Below are 14,423 nucleotides of genomic sequence, written 5' to 3'. Positions count from 1 at the left end.
TGATCCCCCCTCGAGATCCTCTTTTCCTTCGTATGCGCTTGGATCTGTGTCCACGAAGTAACTCCAGAGGTATCTGGTCATTGAGGAAGGAAAGTTGCGACGGCTCCGGATGGAGGTGACTCAATCCCAACAGGTAGTCCCGTGAGTAGGCGAGCCTACCTGGAAAGGCGGCTGTTTGTTGTGCCGGTACTGAGTCCCGTCCGTTTACGATATTCAGTTTTGCGATCATAATGTAGGCGAACACTAGATTAAACACTGTTGATTTAACATTGACGAGACGTAACAAAACAAAAACAATGAGAGCACCCAAGAGCACTAGGAAACGTATACTAACGTGCACACACCGAGCCGTGTCGGGAGTCGCTCTAGCAGAGCGCCCCCACCTCCCGTCAAGAAATGTTGCATGAATGTCATTACTTGGTGATTCTGATTCATAGAGTTGGGAGTAAAAGGACTTGAAGGTGTCATTGATCCCAGAAGGGTCAGTAGTTATTTGACCTAAGGCGTTTTCTATTTGAGGAATTTGCTGCGAGGTTAACCTACCCTTCAGTTGATGTGCAACGAGACAATGTGCAAGCCTTCTCTCCATGTTCATATAGTGTGGCACGTGTTCTGAGTAATAGTTTCTCTGCTTCTTTTGTTGATAAAATCCATCTGCATGTCAATTTTTTCTTTGTACAATTCTGCAGTCGGAGCCAATGCATAACGTTCATCAAGATCAGCTATTGATATTAGCAGCTCTTGTTTTCGTTCTTTCCTTGTCTTGTTAGTATGTGCTGAGTAAGAAATTATCCTGCCTCTAAGGACTGCCTTAAGAGTCTCCCAGAGCAAACTGGGGCTAACATCGTCGGTTTGGTTGGTTTCTAGGAACACCTCTATAGATTGAGTAATACAGGTGCAAAAATTAGAGTCTGATAAAAGTGTGGAGTCAAATCTCCAAGGACGGAATTCTTTGGGTTGGGACTTGATATCAAATTCCAAGGTTAAAGGAGAGTGATCTGAGTTCACCCTTGCCAGGTATCCAGTAGAGGCTACCGAAGGGAGAAGCGCTTTATCTATAAAAAAAATAATCTATGCGAGAATAAGACTTATGGACATGCGAGAAAAAGGAAAAATGTTTATCTGTTGGGTGTAGAGATCGCCACGGGTCAATATAGCCATATTGGTTCATAAATTGTGATAACGTCTGAGCCACTTTAGACGGGCTTGTGGTTTTGGGGTTTGATTTATCCAAGATGGGGTTTATTACAGTGTTTATATCACCACCAAGTATCAAAGAATGAGAGTGTAATTTGGGTATTGAAGAAAGGAGTTTCTTCATGAAATCGTCATGTTACGGACTGGGTCAAGTGGTCAAATGTGGTAGTACCCCAGAACAGACAGACACAGAGACTAGGATAATAATAATAGTATTTATTAAAAGGGGCTAGGCAAAGAATGGTCGTAGGACAAGCGGGGGTCAGGCAGGGGGGAATAGTCGGCAGGTAAGCAGGGGTACTTAGGCAGGTGGGGGTAGTCGGCAGGCAGGCAGGGGCTTTAGGCAGGAGGGAGTAGTCGGCAGGCAGGCAGGGGTTTAGGCAGGAGGAGTAGTCGTTAGGCAGGCAGGGGCTTCGGCAGGAGGAGTAGTCGTTAGGCAGGCAGGAGGGTAGGCAGGGCAGGTAGGCAGGCAGGCAGGCAGGAGTAGACTGGGGGAGGAGAGAAAACAAACAAACAAAATAAATAAAACGACTGGGAAAATAAACAGGTAATAACGGAGCTAGAGTCCACAGGAGACAAACGAGGGAGCGAGACGACTAACCACATAGGATCGGAATTGATCAAGCGTCAGACGGCAGGTTGCGGGGCCTTTTATCCAGGTCTCTCCTCCGGAGATTGTAGACACCTGCTGGAGCCGGCGCAGGTGTCTCCGATTGCGCCTGATTGGTCTCACCAAGCGGCGCCGAGGTGGGAGCGAGTGGAGCCGAAGTGGGACCGAGTGGCGCCGAGGTGGAAGCGAGTGGAGCCGAAGCGGGATCCACAACACGTCATCATCATAGTTAGGGGCATATACATTTACTAACACCACTGGCTTTTGACACAGGATGCCTACCACAATTACATAGCGCCCATTACTATCACAGATAACTTCATCATGTTTAAAAGGAATATTTTTCTTAATCAATATCGCTGCTCCTCTTGTTCTAGTATTAAACTTTGAGTGAAAGATTGAGCTTATCCAAGGTCGGCTTAATCGTTGATGATCAATAGTGCGTAAATGAGTCTCTTGTAGGAAAATAATGTCAGCTTTAAGGTCTTTTAGGTGGGAAAATATCCTTGCTCTTTTTACAGGCCCATTGACCCCCCCCCACGTTCCAGGAAATCATTTTAACTGCACGTCCCGTGCCCTTACATACATTATTGCTAGCCATATGATAAACAGTTGTTTAAACCTGACATATGGAATAGACCCCAACATACTTGTACCCAAGCAATTGAGGAGAAAAGGAAAAGAGGGGGGAAAAGAGAGAAAGAAGAAAGAGAGAAAATCATAATAAAGAGAAAAAAATTAAAAGAGAAAAAAAAACACAACAAAAACAACAGCAACAAAAAGATGGGGCCCCCACCCACTTCCTTGCCCACCCAATCTGTCTTTTGACAGTGTGTGAGTCTGCACTGTGAGCAACATATTTATTTATACTAATAAAAACAATGTTAAAGAGCATACCTTCGCTGTTTTCTGTTTCTGTTCCTTCTTAGAGTTCTGACGTGTCTTTGAAAAGAATGAGGCTCATTTTAACATTGTGAGTCGTTGCCAGGAAATCCCAAATTTCATTGTAGCTGTAGCCATCATGGAAGTACTTTCGAATCAGATACTCTTCTGTGGGGCTGTCTGATGCTGAGCCTGATAAACAAAAAGAAAGAAAAATATAATAAAGACAACATTTTCTGCTAGGACAAGCTGCAGCACATCATCTGATCTGCCTTCTCTTCAGGACTTAACTTATACGCATTGAGTACCAGGTGAAGTGCAGGAAAGATTATGGCAGACCCCTCTGACCCTGAACACCATTTGTTTGAACCCCTTCCCTGCTAGTAAGAGGTTGAGGTCTATCAAGACCAAAAGACCTGTTTCTACCCCATGGCAGTGGGACTCAAAAACACTCCCTATACCCAACTGTTTAATCATATGCATCGAGAAATTGTATAAAATTATTATATAACTTACATTTCTAATAAATTAGTCTACAATCTAATCATGACCTCAATCTTACATTCAGGAAAGTAGGCTTCCATACTGAAAACTATTGCATTAGTATTCCCAAAGGTGTGTTGTACCCCATATTCTGCAAACAAACTCAAATACAATCATCATGTCTACTCACTGTTGCCTTCAGGTGCTGCCAAAAACTGTACATTTTTGCCACATGAGCCACAGAAGACTTGAACAGTCCCCAGATCTTGGCCACAGAAAGGACAAAACATGGCAGCCTGGAAGACAGGCGTTGATATGGTTTATTATTTAATATTAACACAATTATAGTATTAACATTAATACTAACACAATTATAGTATGGAACCCCAGCCAGGCTGATAACCCTCCGTCGCGGGAGGGGAGAGTGCATCAGTCGGCTGTGATCCTTGACAGAACCAGCCTACGTTATGTCTGAATACGATCCAACGGCTAATTCCCAATAAAGAATCCCTCCACTGCACAAGCTTCTACGAACCCTTCGTAGGGTGTAGGGCATAGAATGAGCCCTTCGGTTTGAAATACAGCACATGTTATCTGCAGACATAAATAAGAAATATAATATGTACCTTTTATGTCGCCTCTTCACTCCACAACCTCTTCAGAACTGCTTTTCGGAACTTCTTCAAAAACACGTCTCCGGTCCGTTCCACTTATCGTTCCCCCCCAGAACACTACCGTTGTGAGAACACTTCCGTTGTGTTGTGAGAACACTTCCGTTGTGTTGTGAACTGAATTGCAGCGTTTTCTTGTTGCATGTGTTGTCGGGGGTTGTAGCGTTTTCTTGTTGCATGTGTTGTCGGGGGTTGTAGCGTTTTCTTGTTGCATGTGTTGTCGGGGGTTGTAGCGTTTTCTTGTTGCATGTGTTGTCGGGGGTTGTAGCGTTTTCTTGTTGCATGTGTTGTCGGGGGTTGTAGCGTTTTCTTGTTGCATGTGTTGTCGGGGGTTGTATGTGTTTTTGACTTTGTATCGTTTCTGTATTTGCAGCGCGTTTCTGTATTTGCAGCGCGTTTGCTGTTCATGTATTTGTTTTGGTCTTTGCAGCGCGTTTGCCCTTGTCGGCCACCGTATGTACCTTAGTCAAAACCAAATATGTGCGTGTCACTTTAAGACATAGTCAAACCAAATTACGTGCAGGTCCCTTTAAGAGAACACTTTGTCAAGAGTTGTGAGTGTCACCGCCGGACACTGAGCTGTACATTAATCAAAACAAAACATATGCATGTCACTTCAATATATAGTACGTTAGTCAAAGACAAAACATTAACGTGTCTTTAACATGTAGGCTATACCAAGTGCATGGCACATTAGTAAAAGCATAATATTTGCATGTCCCTCTACGACAGCGCACAACACATTAATCAAAACAGGATCATCTGTTAACTTTCGTGCCAAATGATAACCACGTAAAGATCAGTGAAATGGGAGCCAGAATCTGGCATGACTTTTGAAAATTATAAACATGAAACCAACGTGAAATCATAAACACTGTGCGATGTAACCCAGATAAAAGAGTGTTCGCAACAGGTTAGATAAATACAGTTTCAATACTGTCGGGGTCCATACCTCGTTCGGTTATCTTGTATGCCCGTCCAGTTATTTAGCCACAGTTACGCCGGGTGCACACAGGGCCATTGCGTTGCGCAACCTGGTGGGATGGACTTGACGTACTTCAACGTGCGATGCAGACGGTAAGCTCTACTCGTGTTGCTAGCGAAGTTTCCCACAGAAGTGGGGAAAAAAACGTCAGATCAGATATATAAACGGGTTATTTTGATAAACTGGACACATTTTGTGAATATATATGGTTACTTTCTCGCCTGAAAACATATAAAAACTTCATAAAATGACATATGACAGATTTTAGCCAATGGCGGCCAAAATTGAGGATTTAAAATCTGAGGCGAGAGCTCCAGGGCAAGAAACTACTTCCGGTTGTTTTGACGGATCCAACGCAACGCAAAAAGCTGATTTTTTTTGACTGATTGCCGCACCCTGACGGTCAAGAAACGCAATGCAGAGCAACGCAACTGATCAACGCAACGGCCCCATTGAGATGAATGACTTCCGGTGCAACGCAACGCAATGGCCCTGTGTGCACCCGGCGTTAGGCATCGCTGGTCAGGCGTTGATTGAAGAAGCATTCTGCCTCCTTCGCATCGTTGAATTCATAGGCCACTTGTTGGTGAGTGAGACAAAGCACAGCGGGATAGCGGAGGGCGAACTTGATGCCCTTCTGGTGTAGTTTGGACTTGACAGAGTTAAATGTGGCTCGTTGTTTGGCGAGCGCACCGCTAAGATCCGGAAAAATGAAAATCTTAGTCCCCTGAAACATTAGCTGACCTTTTTTCCTTGCAATCGCGAGGACTTGCTCTTTCTGTTGGAAGCGTAGGAAACGCACGATGACGGGTCTGGGTCGCTCCCCCTCCGCCGGCTTAGCCCTCAGGGATCTGTGGGCTCTGTCCAGCTTGGGTGGATCGGTAAACGAGCCATCCTGTAGCACATCGACAAACAGCCGTGACATGAAGGTAGTAGTTGCTCGCCCCTCACACCCCTCTGGCAGCCCAATGATCCTCAAATTATTGCGGCGGGATCTGTTCTCGAGATCCTCTGCTCTCTCCATCAGCTCCTTGTTGACCCGCTGCATCCCATCCACCTGCCTCTCGAGGTGTCCCAGCCTGTCGCTGTGATCCGAGAGGCAACCCTCGATTTCGTTGAAGCGGGGTTCATAGGCATCCAGCCTGCTACGCACCGCCTCCAGCGACGTGGCTATAGGCGAGAGCGAGGTCTGAATCTCCGCCAAAATAGCCTCCCGGTTTTTCGCAAGTTCGGACTGCAGCGCTGAGAGGGAGAGCGCCATTACCCCATCATGTGGCTGTCCCGCCATTAGCTTATTAGCGTCCTCGGCTTCAGCTAGCCCCGTGGGCTCAGTAGGCTCAGGGATGGGTTTTTTATGGGAAATCTTCCCCATTTGTGATGCCTTTTGCTTGCCCGACATCTACCAAACTATATGCTATCCCAAATTCAATCAGCTTTTGATATTTGCAAAAAAATATAATGAAATGCGCTCAGAGCCTATCTCCACACATCTACCCTAGTCAGTCGTCATACCGGAAGTCTGTGTCATAGTATTGACGTGACTACAATACGTAATCTATGCACAACACCGACGTAAACAGATATGCGTGAGTTACGACAGTAGACGGTATATAGTTCATGCTACTGTGTCTGTATGCTCATGTGACTGTGAGCCGGGAGTACTGAATATATATAAAGTTAACGAACCCTTGAGTTGAGTCCTCCGTGATTTATTACATGGTGTCAGAAGCGGACCATTTTTTGCTAAAGTCAGTAAATCATGGCGAAATTTAACCCACCGGATAGTTTTTCTTTTGATAAACCGACGGAGTGGACCGACTGGAAAAGGCGCTTTGAGAGATTTCGAGTAGCTACCGAGCTCAACAAGAAGGCGGGAGAAATACAAGTATGTTCCTTGATATATGCAATGGGGAGTGAAGCGGATAACAACTTCAAATCGTTCACGTTTACCGAAGCAAGTCATGCGAATAGTTACAACGTTGTGATGACAAAATTTGATGAGTACTTTTTCCCAAGACGGAACGTTATCCACGAGCGCGCCGTCTTTTACCAGAGAGTGCAGCGGCATGGTGAGCAGGCAGAGACATTTATCAGAGCTCTTTATGACCTATCAGAACACTGTGAGTTCGGCGAAGTAAGGGATGAGAACATTCGGAACCGGATCGTAGTGGGGATTGTGGATAAGGAGCAGTCTCGTAAATTGCAGCTCATGTCAGGTCTCACTTTGGCGCTAACCATACAGTCTGTTCGGCAGTCGGAGACCGTTAACATGCAAGTCAATGCACAGGAGGAGGCTAATGTAGCCACCGCAGCCGTACAAGAAGTACGGGGAGCGCGAAATAAAAATCTAAAATGGCGGCGAAATGACCAGAGAGGAGGAAGAGCCGCGGAGCGTGGAGGGAAGTGCGGCTGGTGTGGGAAAACGGAGCACATTGACCCAGAGAGGTGCCCAGCTCGAAATACGTGACATGCAATAAATGCAACAGGACAGGACACTGGCAGAGCCAGTGCAAAACCAAAGCGGTGAGTGAAGTAACGGATGAGACAGATGAGCAGGAAGAATACTACATGGGATCAGTGAATGCAAAAACTGTTGAGCAGTGGAATGTGCAGCTTCTCATTGGTGCAACATCAGTGAAGTTTAAAATTGATACAGGAGCTGATGCCAGTGTTATGTGTGAAGAGACTTTTAACATGCTTATTCCAGAGAGGGAACTGAAACAGACCAGTGTATCACTCACCAGCCCAGGGGGTCAATTAGACTGTCAAGGACAATTCCAAGCTAGCACTACATACAAGAGCAAGTCATACTCGTTCCCAGAGTTCGTCATCAGAGGACAGTCTGTCAACAACTTACTCAGCAGGTCCACAGCAGCAGAGATGGGCCTTGTGAAACGTATCGAGGAGGTCCATAGTGCCTTCGGTGAGCATGGCACACTCAAGACGGAGCCTGTGAAGATACAGCTCAAGGACAACGCCACTCCATATGCGGTGCACACAGCGCGCAGGGTCCCAATACCGCTGAGGCCCAAGGTCAGAGAGGAGCTACGCCGCATGGAGGAGAATGGTATCATAGAGGAGGTGACCGAGCCAACTGACTGGTGTGCCCCTATGGTGCCTGTGCTCAAGAAGAATGGAAAGGTGCGTATATGTGTTGATATCAAGAAACTAAACAAACAGGTCAAGAGAGAGAGATTCATCCTACCTACACCAGAAGAGATCATAGCCGAGCTGAGTGGAGCAACGGTGTTCTCCAGCCTGGATGCAGCCTCGGGGTTCTTCCAGATACCTCTGCACAGCGAGAGTAGCCGGCTCACCACATTCATCACTCCATTCGCAAGGTACTGTTTCCGGCGCCTGCCGTTCGGAATAACGAGCGCCCCGGAGATATTCCAAAGGAAGATGACTGAGACACTCCAAGGCCTGCAAGGCGTCGCAGTCTATATGGACGATATAGTCGTGTACGGAAAGGACATGGAAGAACATGATCTCCGTCTCCAGAAGGTCCTGGAGAGAGTCGAATCTTCTGGGCTCAAGCTCAACAAGGAGAAGTGTAAGCTAAGGCAGACATAGCTCAGCTTTCTTGGACAGGTGGTCGACGCCACAGGTGTGCGGCCTGATCCATTAAAAGTGCAAGCCATCCGGGAGCTCGCAGCACCAGAGAACGTGCATGAGCTCAAACGTGTCCTTGGCATGGTAAACTATCTCGGTAAATATGTGCCGAACCTGTCCACAGTGGGCCAGCCACTGTACGAGCTGCTCAAGTCAAGACAGCCTGGACCTGGGGCCCAGCACAACACACAGCCTTTGAGAAGGTGAAAGAGCTCCTGATGACATCACCAGTATTGGTATTCTACGACGCCAACCGACCCACTGCAGTCTCAGCTGATGCAAGCAGCTACGGGCTCGGCGGCGTGCTGCTACAGCTCCATGGAAAGGATTGGAAGCCAGTCGCATACTGTTCCAGGAGGCTGACGGATGCGGAAACCAGATACGCTCAAATCAAGAAAGAATGTCTGGCGAGTGTCTGGGCCTGTGAGAGGTTTGAGAAATACCTCTACGGCCTCGAGACCTTCGATCTAGTGACCGACCACAAGCCCCTGGTCCCACTAATGAACAGTAAGGACTTGGACAACGTCCCACTAAGGTGCCAGAGACTTCTCATGCGGCTCATGCGCTTTAAGCCAGTAGCTAGTTATGCGCCTGGGAAGACCCTTGTAGTGGCAGACACACTGTCAAGGAGCCCTCTGAGCCACGCTGAGAACGGGAGAGACACACACTCTGAGGTGGAGTGTTACATCGCAGCTGTCATGGACAGTGTGCCAGCTAGCCCACGAAAGATGGACAGCATACGAGCAGCTACTGCGGCCGACGAGAGGCCGCAAACGGTGATCAGGTACATCAGGTCAGGATGGCCTGAGCACCCATACCAAGTACCAAGTGACATACGTGAGTACTTCGCTACACGAGATGAACTTTCAGAGTACGACAGGCTCGTCGTCAGAGGAAGCCGCATAGTGATACCAGCGACAATGAGAGCAGACATCCTCGATAGAATCCACGATGGACATCAACGACTCTCAAAGTGTCGGGACAGGGCGAACGCCTCGGTCTGGTGGCCCGGCATTTCCACACAGCTCAAGAACATTGTCTATTCGTGTCAGTCCTGTTGTGAGTTGAGAAGAGCACAGCAGAAGGAGCCGTTGATATCTACTCCGCTCCCCGACAGACCATGGCAGCGTATAGCTCTAGACCTCTGTGAGCACAACAAGCAGAACTACCTAGTCATCTCAGACTACTACTCAAGGTATATTGAGATACTGCACATGACGACGACAACCAGTACTCAAGTTGCTCTGAAGCTCAAAAGAACATGCGCCCGCTACGGCATCCCAGATGTGGTTGTCAGCGACAATGGACCTCAATTCTCGAGCGCTGAGTTTCGAAACCTGGCATGTAAGCTCGACTTCGAACACATTACTTCGAGCCCACACAGCGCACAGGGGAACGGTCATCCCACACAACGCACAGGGGAACGGTCATGCAGAAAGGGCGGTCCAGGTTGCTAAGCGAATCCTGAAACAGAAAGACCCTCTCATCGCACTCATGTGCTACAGGTCGACGCCCTGCAGTACAACGGGGGCCAGCCCAGCTGAACTTCTAATGGGCCGGAAGATCCGGACGACTCTACCGACCATCGAGGGGAACCTGCAACCCTCATGGCCTGACAAACAGCAGATCAAGCAGAAGGACGAGGCTGAAAAGAGGAAGCAAGCCTTCTACTACAACCGACGACATGGGGCGAGACCCCTACCTGCACTACAGCCTGGTGGTAAGGTCCTCACCAAACTGGACCACCAGAAAACCTGGACAGCTCCTGCAGTCGTGACCAGCGAGAGTGTCACGCCACGCTCTTATCTCATCGAGACACAGCAGGGGGTGTCACACCGCCGCAACCGACGCCACCTCCAGGCAGTTCCTGCTCCACAGCCAGCTGGGGACACAGCACCTGCCTCACCTGTTCGTGAGGACACCAGTCAGGAGCCAGGTAACGCCAGTATCAGCATACCTGCTGGTGCCGAAGGACTGTCACAGACCAGGTCTGGACGGATCTCCAGACCGGTTGTCAGACTGGACTTGTGAGTTAACAAGTCCTCTTATGACCTTTTTTGGGGGGGGAAGTGAAGGGAAAAGAGTTCCTGGTGGTAAAACCACAATACTGAATGTCAAAAGAGTTCCAGAATGTGAACCGTTCATTTGATAATTATTTGCTAATCCAAATGTTGATTGATATTATTGTTTATTATCGTTTATTGAGGCTATAGGAGAATAGCACTGTTTACCTTTGACAGGATGTTAAAGTATTCCTGACTGATTGATTGCTATAGCATTGTTTTTACAGAATGTTCATCTGTTGTTTACTTCAAGGAAAGAAACGAAAAGGGGGAGATGTCATAGTATTGACGTGACTACTAAACGTAATCTATGCACGACACCGACGTAAACAGATATGCGTGAGTTACGACAGTAGACGGTATATAGTTCATGCTACTGTGTCTGTATGCATGTGACTGTGAGCCGGGAGTACTGAATAGATAGATAGATAGATAAATAGATAGATAAATACTTTATTTATCCCCGTGGGGAAATTCATTTTGCCGCGCCACTCCACTAAAAACCACACATAACAACACAACACAACATAAAGGACAGACAACAACACTGGGCCAGCCATGTACAGTATATAAAAAACAGTGAGATCTGATATAAAAGTGGATTAGAAGGATGGCTATAGTTATTTATATTAAAATACTAAAAAAGTGATGATGGTGATTAAAATAAATAATAAATACAGATTCAGGAGCCTTGACCCCGACTGCTACTTTAGTTGCCATTGAACAGTCTTAGTGCAGCCGGGATAAATGATTTTTTATATCGCTCCGTCCGGGAGCGGATCGTAATGAACCGCCCTCTGCGGCGGCTGCTGGTTTGCCCAGCGAGGACATGATGGAGGGGGTGGTTGGGGTTGTCCCTGATGGACAGCAGCTTACTCCTAGTCCTTCTCTCCACCACCGTCCCCAGAGAGTCCAGGCTCCTTCCCACCACTGAACCCGCCTTTTTTACGAGCTTGTCCAGCCGTCCGGTATCCCTCTTGGTGATGTTTCCCCCCCAGCAGACTGCAGCGTAGAAGAGAATGCTGGCCATGACAGACTGGTAAAACATGGCCAGCATCTCTCCACACACTTCAAAAGACCTAAGTCTTCTTAAGAAGTACAGCCTGCTCTGACCCTTCTTATAAAGTGCCTCTGTGTTGGTGGACCAGTCCAGTTTGTCGTCCAGATGCACCCCCAGGTACTTGTAGGTCTTCACCACCTCGATATCCTCGCCCCGGATGTTAATGGGCAACCGAGGTGGCTTAGACCTACGGAAGTCTATAACTAGCTCCTTGGTCTTGGTTTGGTTGAGGAGCAGACCATTCCTCTCGCTCCAGACGCTGAAGGCTCCTATCAGATCCCTGTACTCCCCCTCCCGTCCATCCCTCACGCACGCCACTATGGCTGTATCGTCAGAGTACTTCTGTACGTGGCAGGACTCAGAGTTGTGTTTGAAGTCTGATGTGTACAGGGTGAACAGGAAGGGAGCCAGCACAGTTCCCTGCGGAGCCCCGGTGTTGCTCACTACTGTGTCCGAGACACAGTTCCCCAGCCTGACTGACTGTGGCCGTTTATATATAAACGTTAACGAATCCTTGAGTTGAGTCCTCCGTGATTTATTACACTTTGATACGTTCTCCTTTCCTCCACCTGATGAATTGGATGTGCATGCAGTGTGTTGCTACCTGTTCTGCTCTGACTATTAGCCAACAATTACACACTTGATGAATGCTTCCTAAATGGTCATTTTTATTAGTTGAAGCACAACAATGTCTTTACAGGACACACATAGAATTTGCATTTCCTTGAGTGCAAACTGAGCTATGGACAAACACAAAGTGTGAGTTTAGTTTAGGGTTAGGGTTGGGGTTAGGGTTTAGGTCCCACTGAGGGTTACCCGTTCGCATTCACTGTCAAATGATTCAGAGGGCTGTATGCTGTGTTTGTTGTCCAATCTGGAATTACAGATTCTCAGAATTTTACAGCCTGTAAAACGAATAAGCAGAAAAATTCAGGTCAAAGTCCCTCATTAACTGGAGGTTCTTTGTCACTAATCTTGTGTAAAAAACAGTTGAAAAACCCCTGTGGCCGGAGGGGAGGAGCGTAGAGGGGGAGGGGGGTGCTAGCGGTAGCAAGGCCGGCGGTGGCTATGGGCAGCGCTAAATCGATAGACATAGTATATGGACCTACAGTAAGTACAAATATGAGATTAAACATTCAAACATGCCCCCAGAATATCAACAATTCCGACACAAAAAAACGAACACAAAAATAATTTTGATGCGGTGGGCAAGACGCACGTTTGGGTGGGCTGAGCCCAACACCACCCATAGCCACCACCGGGGCAGGCTGCATGTTCCATGCATAAGGCCTTTGTTTGGCCTGGAGACTGTTCATGTGTCACTGACATTAACGGACCACTAGGACTATCATAACTGTAACTGGCTGCACCTGATGAGGCTTCTCCAGCTGACATATCACTAATGCCACATCAGACAGGCCAACATTTAAACAGGCCCTCTAAACCCACCTCTTCAAGCTTGCCTTCACCAGTTAACCCTCTCCCCCTCCCCTTCCCATGTGTCCCCAGCACTACCTTAATTAGGCCTTTATTCTATTTATCTACGTCTTTGAGTGTCTAGAAAAGCTCTATATAAGTCTAATTTATTATTAATATTATTATTATTATTATTATAATGCCGACGATGTTACTCCTACCACTATGGCCACAACTGTAACTACTAAAATAATGAACAACTGTTCTATTCTATTCTATTCTTCTACTACACTGTATGTATATCTGCTGTTTGATCAATATTCTGACATGTTACAGTAAGTTATTGAGATGAAAGATAGAGAGAAAGTCATGTTCACAGAGCTCTCCTCTCCTCTCCTCTCCTCTCCTCTCCTCTCCTCTCCTCTCCTCTCCTCTCCTCTCCTCTCCTCTCCTCTCCTCTCCTCTCCTCTCCTCTCCTCTCCTCTCCTCTCCTCTCCTCTCCTCTCCTCTCCTCTCCTCTCCTCTCCTCTCCTCTCCTCTTCTCTCCTCTCCTCTCCTCTCCTCTCCTCTCCTCTCCTCTCCTCTCTCTCCTTATCGGGGCCCAGCTGCGCCTGCTATGCTGTTCTAATGCCTGTCTAAACTACAGCATTAACCCACATCATCATTTGGCAGAAAGCAAATGTAACAACTTACACAACCCAGAGTAGGCCAGGATCGCTACTGAGGATTCAAGACCTGGAGCGAGAGAATACAAACGAGTGAAAGACTCGTGTCAGATGAAAAGAATAGCGATGGAGGGAACGAGGCAACAAAAGCAAAGGCTTTCATCGGTTGCTTCTCTCACGGTTAAAGCATGTCAGTGTCTGAGGTTTGCACATAACATGACCGTAATGGGAAGAGGCTAAAAGGCTCTTTTTTTTCATCTTCTTTCATTATGCTTTGCGTTTCTCTGCACTGGCCTCAAGGTTTATGTTGGAGCAGCAGTTGCATGCATGACATCACAGGTCTTGAGGGATTAGCAGTGAATTGAAGAGAGAGAAAGAGAGGCAAATTAAGGAAGGACAATTAATCAATGGAATCAAGAGGAAAGCCTGAAATACTGCAACCAGGGTAGAGAGGCTTAAATAGTACATTATTAAAAGGGTCAACTAAAGACGTAGGCTGCTAGAGCACACATAGAACTGCTCTAGCAAATCAGTTTGAGCGGATAACATCTAGTTATCAAGATGTACCTGAACCTCTATTGCACTCGAATGGAGAAATACAATTGTGTATACTGTCAACAATCAAGTTTTGTTTGGTGGTAGTGGGAGCCCGGTGTTAGAGATAACTGTACAGTTTAGAGTCTAACCCTAATCTTGGAACTCATAATCTCATAAAACTAGTGTCATACTAGCCCAGCAAATAATCCATAGTTTGCCATATGACATGTGATTACAAATCC

Source organism: Nansenia antarctica (genome assembly GCF_963989245.1).
Source record: "Nansenia antarctica genome assembly, chromosome: 3".
NCBI lineage: Eukaryota > Metazoa > Chordata > Actinopteri > Argentiniformes > Microstomatidae > Nansenia > Nansenia antarctica.
The sequence above is the reverse complement of the archived record's forward strand: the minus strand, read 5'-3'. Positions refer to the sequence as shown.